At 42.0% G+C, this 13,901-nt stretch overlaps 1 protein-coding gene across 3 annotated transcripts in view; it reads right to left on the reverse strand.

Moving 5' to 3' along the window:
- The window catches only part of AGPAT3 (1-acylglycerol-3-phosphate O-acyltransferase 3), a 125,204-nt gene that overhangs the window by 60,974 nt on the left and 50,329 nt on the right, over window positions 1–13,901 (reverse strand). Inside the window, exon 1 of one of the 3 annotated variants that reach the window (XM_067545172.1) lies at window positions 4,273–4,337. The exons of the other annotated variants lie outside the window; for them this stretch is intronic. The gene's annotated coding sequence lies outside the window, so the exon portion shown is untranslated. Of the gene's footprint in view, window positions 1–4,272; window positions 4,338–13,901 lie in introns of those variants that run through there. 3 annotated transcript variants of the gene reach the window in all.

Raw genomic sequence — 13,901 nt, forward strand, 5'->3', positions numbered from 1 at the left:
TCATTTAGTATTTAGAGATAAGATAAAAGACACCTAAGATCATTACAGTTGCAAAGGATACTAGGTCAATGGAGTAGTTAAGGCTCAAAGGCCTGTAGCTGTTTTAAATGACCATCTTGGTAGCTTAGGTAAATGAGTTCAGAACTGGAATACTGAATTAAGGCCTAGTCTATACAGTTTTTGTACCAGTATAACTATGTCATTTAGGGGTCTGATTTTTTTTACTTATGTAATTATACCAGTATAATCTTTTATATGAATGCAGTGATACCAGTATAAATGTGCTTATATTGGCATAGCTTATTCCCATATGGGAATCATTAAAGTGGTAAATCTTATGTGCAAAACAAGACCTTAATTGTAATAAGTGTAATCTGAGGTATTGGGAAGAAACAGTGTTTAAACTATGTGTACGTTAAATAGCAATGAATTAGTTAATACAGTAGATGTAGTAGACCCAACACTAAATTCTCAGGCCAAAGTGCAGCAGCACTAAAGGCAGCTAATTGGATGTTGGTTAGCACTTCATAGAGCACTAGTTACACTATAATTGGAGTCTAGCATTTCTCAGAAGATTATTTAAATTGGAAAGATACAGCATAAAGCACTAAGACAATAAATAGAATGGAGAGCTTTATATACAAGGAAATTGACAAAAGTTGGGATTATTTGAGACTCTGATCAAAAAGAAAACTGACAGACATGTTTAAAACTAGCTAAAGATTTAATTTTATATTAACTTGATCCATAGAGCTCCTTGGAAAAACCAGGACTTGAGAACATAGGTTTAAATTAAGGAGGAACATGTGCAAGAAGAATTTAAGGAGGTATTATTTTTGAAAGACAGTAGTGACTAGGTGAAATGGACTTCTAGCTGAGGTGGAAATGTCAAGCAGCATTCCCATATTTCAGCAAAAAGGAAGGGCTTGACTTTCAAATGCTGAAGTAGGCATACATTTAGCATTAACTCAAAATGCTCACTTCCTTTGCTCACAACTGGATGCACACAGACATTCAGATTTGTTCCGTGCCCCTCCCTATGTTAACACCTATCTAATCCCATGTGCACATATGGCACAGATCGGTGTGATAACTTCAGTTAGTTGAAAATCAGGCCCTATGTGATTATATGGTAATAAGTTAAAGAGCATGGTTTTAGTAAATTTCATGCTTGGGAATAGCCAACCGCCCTTTTTGTGGGTCACAAAGGAATTACCAGTCATGTTCCCCAGTTTCATTCTGAAAGTGGCTGTATGGTCTTTACCTGCCATTAGCATAAAAAGTGAATTAAAAAAAATAAGGCATTTAGAAGAACATAGTTTGGAGGTGGTAGGAGAGCCTGGCTCTTCCAGACACAGAGGGTGTATGGCCTGCTGTTCACACTATACTGCTTCATTAAGCAACTAACGAACTTTATTCTTCAGGACTGCCAATCAACACCTTTCATGAGCACAAGACATTCATTTAAGAAAATACACTCTACTATAATATGACAAGTTTTCAGACAGTTTCAGGATGTTGTAAACTAAAGCAAAACCAAAAGACAGGCAGCAGTTTTAAAGAAGCCTCATTAGAAGAATTTTCAAATTAGAAATTTGCAATAATTGCCTACATTTGAAACAGGCTTATTTGGCATTCTATAATAAAAGCAAATCTAAAATGATAGTTCTCGTATTCAAACAGCAATTCTATAATAGCAGCCCTTACATAACAGAAGCAGAAAATAGTTAGATAACAGAACAGCTATTAGTACAGAATGGTTTCCGTAGCCATACTCAATAGCCATATTTCTTATATTGTATAAATTAATCAATGTTCTGTAATGTATAGTGTTGCCAATCTTCGTCTCTAGCAATAAAATTAATTCAGTAGTGTCTGCCCAACTCCAAGGCTTTGCTGAACTCCCTCCCTGCCCAAAGCTCACCGATGGTTGCCTTCTTTAGACGTGAGGATTATGCCTTTGTATTCAGAGATGAAAATAAACACAAAAGGAAACTTGGAAGGTATAGCTGCATATATAAACAGATACATATATACCTGAAATAGGCAGGAACTGGGGGGAAAAAGGGGTCAATATATCTGAGTTCTCTTCCCAATTTTTCCCTGGACATGATACGTGAACTTGGGTAAGCCACTGTGTCTCAGCTATCCTGTATGTAAATTAGGGATGCAAAAATCCAAGCCTTGATGTCTGAAATCAACTGGCAGTATTATAGAAGGATGATAAATTTCACTTTGTGGATGGAGGAAATATGCAAACCCAACCATTCAACCTGAAAAAACAAAAAAAAGCAGCCAGAGGAGAGCGATCAACATGCAAATATGATTTAGTTGAACAAGGACAGCTTCTGACTGGTGTGAAATGAAGTTTCAGGCAACAGAACTGTGTGTATCTACAAACACCTACCTAGGTTCAAAGGATTCCTTTGAAGCACTGCATGCTAATTGAAAGGAAACTGAAAGGCTGTCTATCAAGAAATACTGAGCTTCATTAAATTTTAGGTACAATGGTATCTTGTGCAGAAAGGAAAAATAATCTTATTCCATGTCTACAATGATATTTTTCTTTAAAATTTCCCATTGTAGTCCTATGACTGGTGCTGCTCCACTGGCACTTAACAGTGATAGGAATGGGCTTATAGACTGGCAGTTGGCATACCCACCTATCCTCTTAGCCCACTGTTCAGAGTAGGTCTAAGCAATGTGGTGGTTAAAATTCCAGCACCTGGCAGCAGCCCGTCTAAACTTGTGTTCCTACTGTTGCTATCCCTATTTGAACTGCATGGATGGGGAGTTTGAAGAAAAATGTTAGTAATAACAAGGCCTTAGGTGCTCTACTGAAGCAATAGATCATTATCTGTACACTGATACAAATCATGAACTTATGTTCAAAGTGGCAATATGCACTTCTGACATCTTACATATCAAAACACTACCCAGAAAAACAAACAGACAAAAGGAGGAGGGACAGTGGAATGTATTTGGTCACATTAAAACCAGAGATGCTATGGAAAAAGGAAGAGAGTGTACACTTTACTTAACTCATAGGACTTACTTTAAGATTTTACCTCATTTAGCAACACTGCTACTCAGACCTTACAAAGTTTAAATTATAGCCAGTATACATTTATTTTATTTTATTTAAAAATAGAAATAAATATTTGTAATAACAACAAAGTTGAGCAGGGACAGAAGTATCCATTTGTGACTGTCTCTGCAGTTATTGGGGGCAGATGAAAAGCTTAAAGACTAAGTGGAAAGAGGCACAAGCGATCAAAGGTTACAGGGGAGAGCAATACTCATATCTCAGTGGAATACTACTAAGATAAACTCATAAAGCCCTTTGAGATGGAAGTGCAAAGTATTATTACAATGGCCCCTTGTTTATCAACTTCTTCAACAGTGAAAATCAGACCATATCAATAAGGGGCCATTTGACATTTTTATTCCTCTGACTTCAATAATTCATCATTCAAGTGCTGAGATACCACATGTAAAGGTGTGGTATAAAGTGTGCATAAAAGACAAAGGGATTCCTCTGTCACATACACTGGTGTAAGTCAGGAAGTCAGTGGAATTATACCAGTGGCAGGGAGAGGAGGGAAGGAAAAAGAGATAAATATTTTGTAAGTCACAGACAAAAGTACATCTCCTTAAATTCATTCTGGAACTCATTTCTTCTTCCATTCCGTTCCCTTTTCAAAGCTGTCTGTGCTCAATAAAGCTTATGCTACCATGGAGGTCATGCCTCCAGTACAGCATATGCTATCCTTCTATCCAGTCAACAAGTGTTTCCTCCAAAATTAACAGTAGGTCTAGGAACAAGTTCAGTGGGCTTCCTCTCAAATCCAGATAACCAGCAAGGAGTGATTATTTCAATTTAGAAGCCAAACTGTTTCACAACCTCACCGTCTTTTACTTTCTTTTTAACTCATGACACACACACTTTTTTTTTTTTTTGTTGCTTCGCCTTTAGTAGTCAAAAGGTTCAAAAGTTCTCTTTTACTGTAACTATGAACCCTTTCCAATTCACTGTCAGCTCACTAGTAAGATTATCTTAGAGCAGAGTGCCTTAACTTGCACAGAAGTTTAATAACACAGAAACACAAGAGAAATTCCTATTGAAAAAATCACAAGAAAGTTTGTTTCTATGGTATCTTTCTATAACAACTCTTTCAATGAATCTGGAAAGGTAGACAAAGGGAGAATTCTTAGAATGTAAAGAAAAAACTTTGCTTCCTGTGGCTCTTTATGTACTGAATGACTGCTCACCAGTGTGTCCCAGGCAGGCTTCATTTAGGCCTCTGAGGCCTGCTTTCTTCCTCTCCCCTCTGGCAACAGCCTGCTAGGGATAGTGTTCTCCACCTGCTATAGACAGAAAACAACATAATGTGGAGATATGTCTAGACTCATATTTGACGGTATGACATTATCAAGAGTCTTAGTGTTCCATCTTTTTCTATTGGCTGGAAACAACTATAACCCAAGCATCTGGACTGCTACAGGACATCAAAGGCAGAAAGCATCATTTCAGGAATTCTGAAAAGACCGACATTTAGTGCTTCTTGCACATCTTCTTGAGGCAATGCTGACATAAACGTAGCAACACCAAATTCCACTTCTGGATACTGAACACTTAGAGAACACAGCCCCTCCCACATGATTCAAAGGGTCCTCTTGATAGGGTGAATGGGATCTTTCGAGACGCTTCATCTTGCATCTCTACACTTAACATTTCTCCACTCTCTGGTTCTTATCCTTGTCCCTGATAGTCATAAGTTTGGGGGATCTGTAATGGCTGCTGCCAACAGTCCCAGGGTTAACTGCACCTCCCCCTTCTACGTGGTTTGCTCAAGGGTGCCCCATTAGGTCTCAGGACTCCAGCCATCACCTCTCTATAGGTGGGAGCCTGTATTTTAGGCTTTCAGCTCCCCCTGCATTTCACTTTGTTTATCCCAGCAAGTCTGCCTCAGTCCAGCACCTGTGTTCTGCTCTATCCCAGGGGCTATGACAGTGGATACCCGTGACCCGCCAGCTTTCTCCAAGCACAGTACATTTATTTCTGACAAAATGCAGTACAAAGAAAACATATCATACAACAGCAAACAGTCTATATACATGCTAAGCTTACCAGGTGTCACCCATCTTCCACATGGAGACTGGCAGGTCCCGGTCCTTCACACTCTTCCAGCAAGGTTTCGCCCACTTCATTACAGTCTCATGTCAATTTGAGGATCAGTCAGTTCAGGCTTACCCTTCATATTGAAAGCCCATTTTTTTGTCTGCTGTGCCTCTTCTACCCAATCTGAATCAATATATGCAATTCCTGCCCAACCCGCAGGAATGGTACTTCTCCAGCACTGTTTATCTGGACTAGGATTTGCAGTAATTACCCCCACTGATTTAACTCCTGAAGTTCCCTAGCTCACAAAGCTATATATATAATATTTATAGATACCAAAGACTATGCATATTCCCTATGCCCATAGCGTCTGGTATATCTTTTGAAGTTTCCACGCATCCAAGATCTTTTATCTGTCACAGTTGCAACATAAAAATATTAAAAATCTGTTTTCTGTGAACTGATTTGCATTGCACTCACATGAATCTTAAGGAATTGGGGTGGCCAGCTAGTAGATTTTATTTAGCTGTTTTGTAGATCACCTTCCCTTCCCATTTGTTATTAAATAACATCCCTGTGGCAACTACAGTAATTGCTTACATGGAAAAGAAATATTGAGGAAGGGTTTAATATATTTCCAGCTGTCTTTAATTCAGTGAGGACCCTGGACCGTCACAGAAGAAACTGCAAGCAAGGAGGAATCAGCACCATACAACCTCCCAGGTCTCTACAGACTATCAGCAAATGCCCCACAGACCAGGTTGAGAAAGATTGCTCTAAGGGCAGGGCAGATTTACCAGATTTCAGCTTTGGAATCTCAGCTGGGAAGGCATGAGGAGGAGGAAGAAAAATAAAATAAAATAAAATGCAGGGGGGGAAGAGAAGAGAGGAATTCTGTTGGGAGACTGAATACCGCCCACTCAAGTGAAGACAGCCCCCATTATCTGTACAAGTAACAACCTAATTGTCAAATAAAAGAAAGACAGAAGAGAACAATGGTCCAAAAATCAGTCTGGATTAAGTGGGTGCAAAACCCAGAGAAATCTCTGGATCAATTCAGTGGAGGCAAAATTGGCAGTAAAAGTTACATTTTGGGAGCCTGACCTTGAGAGGAGATGCTGAGCACCAGCAACTGCCTTTGGAGCTCTGGATGCTCAGCGGCACTCAAGATCCATGCCTTCATCCCTGTAAATAAGATGACTAAAAAACTGTTGTAAAGGACTACATAGCGTAAATTGAACCAGTTTACCACTTACTACATGTGGAAAGTGAGTGTAGCTTACATAACAATAGGGCAGAAAAGGAGGTGTAGGATAATGCAGCCCTCATAAGTATTTTGACTTGTATTATTATACACTATGCCATCTCCAACATTACCAACAACATGCTCAGTCGTGAAAGAAACAGGCACACTTCATTTGGGTTTGTGCCTCTGACACCAGTGGCTCAGTTTGGTCCCCTACAGAGTATCTGTTTGGTATAAGTTACACTCATTTTCCAGCTTCACTGAATGTCATGTTGGTGCAAGTTATACTACTTTGCCACTTCTGCCTGTTTTCTGACCAGTTTATACTTGGTACATAGCACAGAAAACTACTCAATTTGGTCAGACTTACCTTGTTGAAGCTGAACTATTTGGAAATGTAATTGAAATACTGCTCGTTAAATGCTATACAGACATGCTCTCTTCAGTTCAATATGGCTCTTCATACAGTACTTCAGTATATTACCAGATGCAGTATAATTTCATTAACAAACATTTGGGAAAAATTCATTATTTTGGTATAGACTGATTCTCATGCTTCTGCCAGGTTGGGTGGGTAACGTCTGTCTGTCTGTCTGTCTGTCTCTCTCTCTCTCTCTCTCTGACACACACACAAGACTAGATATCTTTATAAGGGTATGTCTACACAGCAAAAAAAAAACAAAAAAACCAAGAACAGCAGCAAGACTCAGACCACAGGTCAACTGACTTGGGCTTGCAAGGCTCACACTACGGAGCTAAAAACAGCTGTATAGATGTTTAGACTCAGGCTGGAGTCTGTTCTCTGAGATCTGGCAAGAGGGGTGGTCTCAGAACCAGGGCTCCAGCCCGAGCCCAAACATCTACATTGCTATGTTTAGCCCCATACCGCGAGACTGAGTCAGTTGACTCAAGCTCTGAGATTTGCTGCCATTGGGGGTTTTTTTTTTGTTTTTGTTTTTTTGCAATGTAAATGTACTCTAAAAGACATGCTATAACTCAAACAGAAGTTGTGGGCTGGATGTAAAAATTATTGCATGAGATTTTTTTGCCTTGGTTATCCAGGATATCAGACTAAAAGATCATAATGCTCCAGTCTGACCTGAAAAAAACCAACCAAACAAACTACGAATCTATGCCTGATTATGCCCCTAAAGTTAGTGGCCATACAGCATTTACATTATAAATCCCCTTTTTCAGTTTTAAATAGAAAACAAAACATTTCCCCTGTGAAATTTGGCATTCAAGGTTATATTTCAAGGGCTAACTATAAGTGTATGTGGAATGAAATATATTTTATAAATACAACTGGGAAGCACACTAGTAATTCAGGATCACAGCTACATATGTCCTTCCACATTTTTATAGTTACTGTAAAATTCAGTTTATTTTCTGAAATTCAGCTGGAGAGCTGAACAGTAGTTGCTCTAAACAAAGTTTACATGAGAGGAAAACTCAATTAAAACAATTATGGATCAGTCCAATTCTTAGATCCTTCACTGGCTGCCACTTAGATTATCTATTGATAAAAAGCCTCTTGTAATAAATAGTTAATTGTTTTTTTTCACTAGGAGAGTGGTGAAGCACTGGAATGGGTTCACTAGGGAGGTGGTGGAACATCCACCCGTAGAGGTTTTTAAGGTGCTTGACAAAGGGCTTGACAAAGCCCTGGCTGGGATGGATTAGTTGGGGTTGGTGCTGCTTTGAGCAGAGGACTAGAAGACTTCCTGAGGTCCCTTCCAACCCTAATCTTCTGATTCTATGAAACCATTACAAATTCTTTAGGGCAGGCAGTCCATCTACATGCTTTTTGAAAGTCATTGCCAGCAGAGATCAGAAATGTAGGATCAGTTAGTATTTTCAGGAGTCAGCTTCCACTTGTTTTGTTTCCCATGAACAGTAGCCCTTTTATGAAATGGTTGAGACAGAAATGCTCTAAAACATCTTCACATTGAAGGGCTGGGCAGGCCTACACTTAGGAGCACTTGAAACAACCCACCCCCCTGGGAACTAAAGCCTCATCTACACTAACAAAACTCTGACTCATACTTCTTCAGTGGTGCAGCTCCATCAGGAGTAGCCAAGGTGAAAATGATAGCATAGACAAGTCTCTGGCGTTTTCACCATTGTCTCGTCAAAACTTGCTCAGAGTTGGTTTAAATGGCATGGTGATAAACATTTCAGTGCCCAAACTACCACAGGTGGAGCTGCACTGGCAGGACTGCAATGGTGGGAGATTTCTCAGAGGAATCTAATGTGAATATATCTAGTAAATGTCTATGTGGACTTGTTTGTATCGTAATGCCTTATATGGCACCATTTCTATTTGTACCTTGAACATTCGGAGATTACTGAGACAAGGATCAGGTTTTATGGCATACTGCGCAGTTATAAAGTACTGTGCACTCTGAAAATGTGGTGACTTATGAAATGATTATTATAAAGACAGCTATTTCTCCTTGGAGCCGTAGCAATTTCAAACAGTGATGGCTGAGTTAAAAATTGTTCAAAAGTGTTTGAAACTTTAGAAACTGAAATTAGTAAATGATGTTTTCTATTGTACAAACCAATCCCTTACGATTCAACCATTTCTCTGACCACACCCAATTTCTGAACGTATTGATGCTAGCTCAACACTGCTCCTAATGAACTTTGCAATAAGGAACAGCATCAAGTGGATGGCTGGAAGCAGCATGATGAAAAATTAGTGCACATTGCCCTTTTCTACTTCATTTTTATCTATCTGCCAAAAATATTATCTAGTTTAAATCAGCAATCAAATGCCCCAAACTGGAAATTTTCAGGAACATATATTGAAAACACCTTGATTTTAAAGTGATATTCTAACATGAAATACATTTTTAAACTACAATAATTTTAACAAGCAGGATAACTTTATTCAAAATTGGAGAGACAAGGTCGGTGAGGTAATATTTTTAATTGGATCAACTCCTGTTGGTGACAGAGACAAGCTTTCAAGCCACACAGCTCTTCTTCAGGTCTGGGAAAGGTATGCCCAGCATCACAGCTAAATGCCAGATGGGACAGATTGTTTAGGCATAAGTAGTTTTGATAGCACATATTCTAAGGACCAGTCAAGGTAGAGTGGCCTGTTAACACCCCTGCAGTCAGAGGATAAAAAGAGAGGGCTAGCAGGTTACAGAGTGTTGTAAATAAGCTACAAATCCAGTCCCTCTGTTCAGCCCATGATTTACGGAGTTCATGACTTTGTGGGACCCCTGTGATTTCTTCTGGGGCAGGGCTGGAGCAGCTGCCAGCCCCAGTGCATGCAAGAGCAATGGCTGCTGGAACAGCTGACAGGCAGCCAGCCCAAGGCCTGCTGGAGGAGCTGCCAGGGTTGGGTCAGCCCCCCTGGGGTTGGAGCACCAGCTGTCAGCCCCTGCCGCAGCCACAGAGGTGGAGCTGGAGCAGTTGCAAGCCCCACCAGTGCTCTGTCTCCCCTCCCTCACTCCTCCCTTACCCACTGGGTACTTTTAGTAAAAGTCAGGGACAGGGCTGTGAATTTTTGTTTATTCCCCTGACTTTTACTAAAAATACCCATGGCAGAATCTTAACCTTACTAAGGATATTTCTAATGGTGGTTCTCACCCTGCTAATTCTGACACTGTAGTCAGGAGAGAGCTCAAAGCTTAGGCACAGGTCACTGTTGTTTAAGATGTCATTGGTACTACCAACCCATCAATCTTATAAAGGCCACAGTAGATATGGGTGAGTGAGGGGGCATCCCTCTGCCCGACCCCTGTGTGTGTGACCAAAGGGAAGAGGTACATGTATATTTTTAAAGCTCCCACATGCTTCATTTCAGCACCGTGCTCTGCAGGCTGGGTCAGTAGCACAGCACAGAGGTCTTTTCGCCCTGGGGATTGTCAGCAGTGAGCGGGGAGGTGAGAGTGGTCTGTGAGTTTAATGACAGGTAACTGAAAGTAGAGTGTTTGAGGACATCATGCTTACATCGGGCATCTGTGGAATCTTTCTGGGGCCTAGGCTAAGGGTCTCTCTAAACTACAGAGACTATACCAGCATAGCTATGCCGGCACAGCCCACAGTGTACTCACAGCCTGCACCAACAGAGGAGAAGCCCTATTCCATTGATACAGCTGTGTCTTCACTGGGGGTTATGTCAGCATAGCTACACTGGTCAGAGGTGTGGTTTTTCCAGACCCCTGACCAATGAAGCTATACCGCTATAAAACTTTTCAAGGTAGACCAGGCCTAAGTGTTTGAGTATAGGGTAGGTGTAGGTAGGTCTTACTCACTCTCTGCCTTTGTAATATACTGAATAAGGGCAGGTCGACCCTAGAAGCGCTGCACCGGTGCAGCTGTAGTGCATCTGGTGAAGATGCTGAATGCTGATGGGAGAGTGCTCTCCCGCGGGCATAATTACTCCACCTCTGTGAGAGGCAAAAGCTATGCTGGCAAGAGAGCATCTCCCGCTGACATAGCACAGGTGTGGACTGCGGTTAGATTGCTGTAACTTGCATTGCTCATGGGGGTGTCTTTTTCACATCCCTGCGCGATGTAAGTTAGGTTGACTTAAGCAGTAGCGTAGCGCTGCCCTACGTTTTATGGGCATACTGGGTCATCACTCAAAGAGGGGAAGTTAACATTGTATGGTGTAGCAGGTTCACACAGACCCCCCTTGCTGGTCAGGTCCTCCGCACCCACAAATCACACCCAGACGTCAGCTTTGTGCTCCCACCAGTGCTCTTGATTTACAAACTTAACCCACCACCATCTACTAATATACACCCCAGCCTAACAGCCCCAGGGGCCTCACTGCTCCAGCCACGGGACAAGGGGAGCTCACCCTCTGCTGGCTGTGTCCCTCCTCCCCCCTGCACTTCCTTCCTGGGAGCCTTTATGGAGCCTGACCTAACAAGCCCAGCAGCTGCTCCTCGTTAACCCATCCGGTGCAGGATTTACTCAGCCTCTTCCCATTCCTTCTAATTAGGACACCAGTACTATTTGGGTACTGGGATGTGGGTGGTCACAAGCCTGCCCACAGCTAAAAGCCCCTCCCCCAGCCTAAGGGGAGGAGCTACTGAACCCGGGACTCAACTAATTATGGGGGACAACGAATGAAACAACAGGGACGGGCGTGGAGGTCACAGGGCTAAACGGAGGGAACCTGACTGGACATTGAGCAGAGAACCCTGGACAGCGCCTATTGCTCCTCAAAGGTAGCCAAAGAGTCAGCGGACGCGGCCCAGAGGAACGTGATCGGACGGAGGAACAGAAATAGGCCCCATGGTGGCAAAGCATCTCCTCGGCCAACCTCCTCTCCCTGGTGTTGTAGATGACCACCTTGGCCAATTAGGGCACCAGTACCATTTGTGTACTAAGGTGGGGGCGGGCTTGCCCCTCCCCCAGCCTGAGGGGAGGAGCCACTGAACCTGGACTCAATTAATTACAGGGAACAACAAATGAAAAAACAGGGATGGGTATGAAGGTCAAAGGGCTAAACAGAGGGAACCTGACAGGGACACTGAGCAGAGAACCCTGGACAGTGCCCACTGCTCCTTGAAGGTAGCCAAGAAGTCAGTGGATGCGGCTCAGAGGAACTCTGCCCGGAGACGTGATTGGATGGAGGAACGGAAGGAGGACCCACAGTCGCAGAGCACCTCCTTGGCCAACCTCCTCTCCCTGGTGGTGTAGATGGCCATCTTGGCCAATTAGGGCATCAGTGGCAGGGGGCTGAATCAGCCTGGCTGCTCCCACCACCCTTTCACCTATGGACATGGATCTTAACTCTGTATTTCCTGGTTTTTACAAGTTTGAGATTTGCTGAACTTGATATTCTTGAAGGGCATAAGAAATCATCAGGCAGCGTTAACCCTGCGTTAAAAGTTTTTACTATTTAGTTTCCTAGTTTTTTGTTTGGTTGTTTGTTTTTAAGAGAAAGAGAAATGTTGTAGGAGTTAGTGGTCATTTAGGCAGTTATAATTATCATGTAAGTGTGCAGTTCAGACACTGCTCTGGCCATATAATGATAATACTTAGCTCTTATAATACATTATCTTGGGTGCTTTTATATGAAATGAACTCACACTAGTCCTTTCCCATTTTTTAAACAATGTACTGAAATGGGATAATTTCTATTTAGAGATTCAGTACCATACACAGAAAAAAATGAATTCTGCATCTATTTGTAATACATTCTTAGCTGAAAGTCAGGCAACATCAGATTAATGGCAGACATTGAGTCAGACTGTGTGCCTCCTCTGCCAACACTTTAGAAAGCCATAAAACTGAGTGAAAATATTCTGAAGAACCCATTATCACAATATACAAGTTCTGCATAGGTAAGACAAATATGCAAATCGATATTTACATTGATCTTGCAGAGGTACATTGGACTATTCTCTTCCAGGATTCTAAGAAACTCATTTTTCTCCCCCACCTTTTCCAGTTACAATGGAAAAGCCTAATCAAAAAGGTGAGTTTTGCAGTGAGCCCTAGAAATGTTCAGACTGTGATTTAGACCAATTCCTCTGGTAGCTCTTCCTGCTTCAAAATCTCCTTCATGTGAGAGAGCGTAATCTCCAGTTCTTATGTACTTCACCCTGGGTTTGTTACCTGTATAGTCTCAGAGGAGCACAGCTGTCTTGGTGGGTGAAAGACAGAGATGCAGTTGCTAACATAGCTGGCTCCTGACCTATTAATGGCTTTGAAGATCATGGCCAGGGTTTGAATTGGCATTGGAAGCTGGGAAGGATCCTGTGGAAAATGCAGAGTTCAGGGATGATGTGTTCCTGGCAGCCTGGACTGCAGAGATGGTGGACTGTTGCATTCTGCATAACCTGGAGCCCTTGCATGGCTTTCATCTACCATAAAACCAGTTATAATAATGTTGTCTGGAGGTCATGCACATGTGAATCAATCTCGCCAGTTCTTCATCAATCTTCCTAGCAAGGTGAAGATGGAAGAAGGCACTTTTGCTATGAGTGGTACCTGATCTTAGGGTTAGTGATGGGGTTGAGCAGAACCCAAAGGCTTCATACCACACTGACAAACTGGGGTTGGCAGCGGATAGAATGAGAGGTCAGTGCCCAGCTAGTTCTTCAAAGTATTTCCCTCATCCAGACAATATCACCTTATTCTTGCCCATGCTCAGTCTGAGCCAGGTGCTGATCTCTAATATCTCTGGTGTCATTTTAGTGAGGATGCTGGTTGCATCTATGAAGAATGAAATATACAGCTGAGTTTCACCTGCACGGTGTTGGAAGCAGAGTCTGCAGCGTTCTCTCTCTCTCTCAGAGGTCTTACACAGATTTTCCAGTGTGATGCAGGTGTGTCAACAGCACCCTGTAATCAACTATATATGTTGAAAGTAGCAGTGGAAAGGAAAAATAGTTTTGAGAGCTTTGGTTGTTGGATGTTCCCACGCAATAATTCTGAAGCTTTATTTGGGTACGAATTTAGTGATCCTAAAAGGTGCCCAGCTGACATCCCTCAGTTTTCTCTATGAAAAGTTACAGCATGGACAGCGGCAGTACAGGCTTCCCCCAAGTTCTC

The sequence above is a fragment of the Emydura macquarii genome, unplaced genomic scaffold (assembly GCF_026122565.2).
Source record: "Emydura macquarii macquarii isolate MOO-44397 ecotype Brisbane River unplaced genomic scaffold, CSIRO-AGI_Emac_v2 contig_1043, whole genome shotgun sequence".
Lineage (NCBI taxonomy): Eukaryota > Metazoa > Chordata > Testudines > Chelidae > Emydura > Emydura macquarii.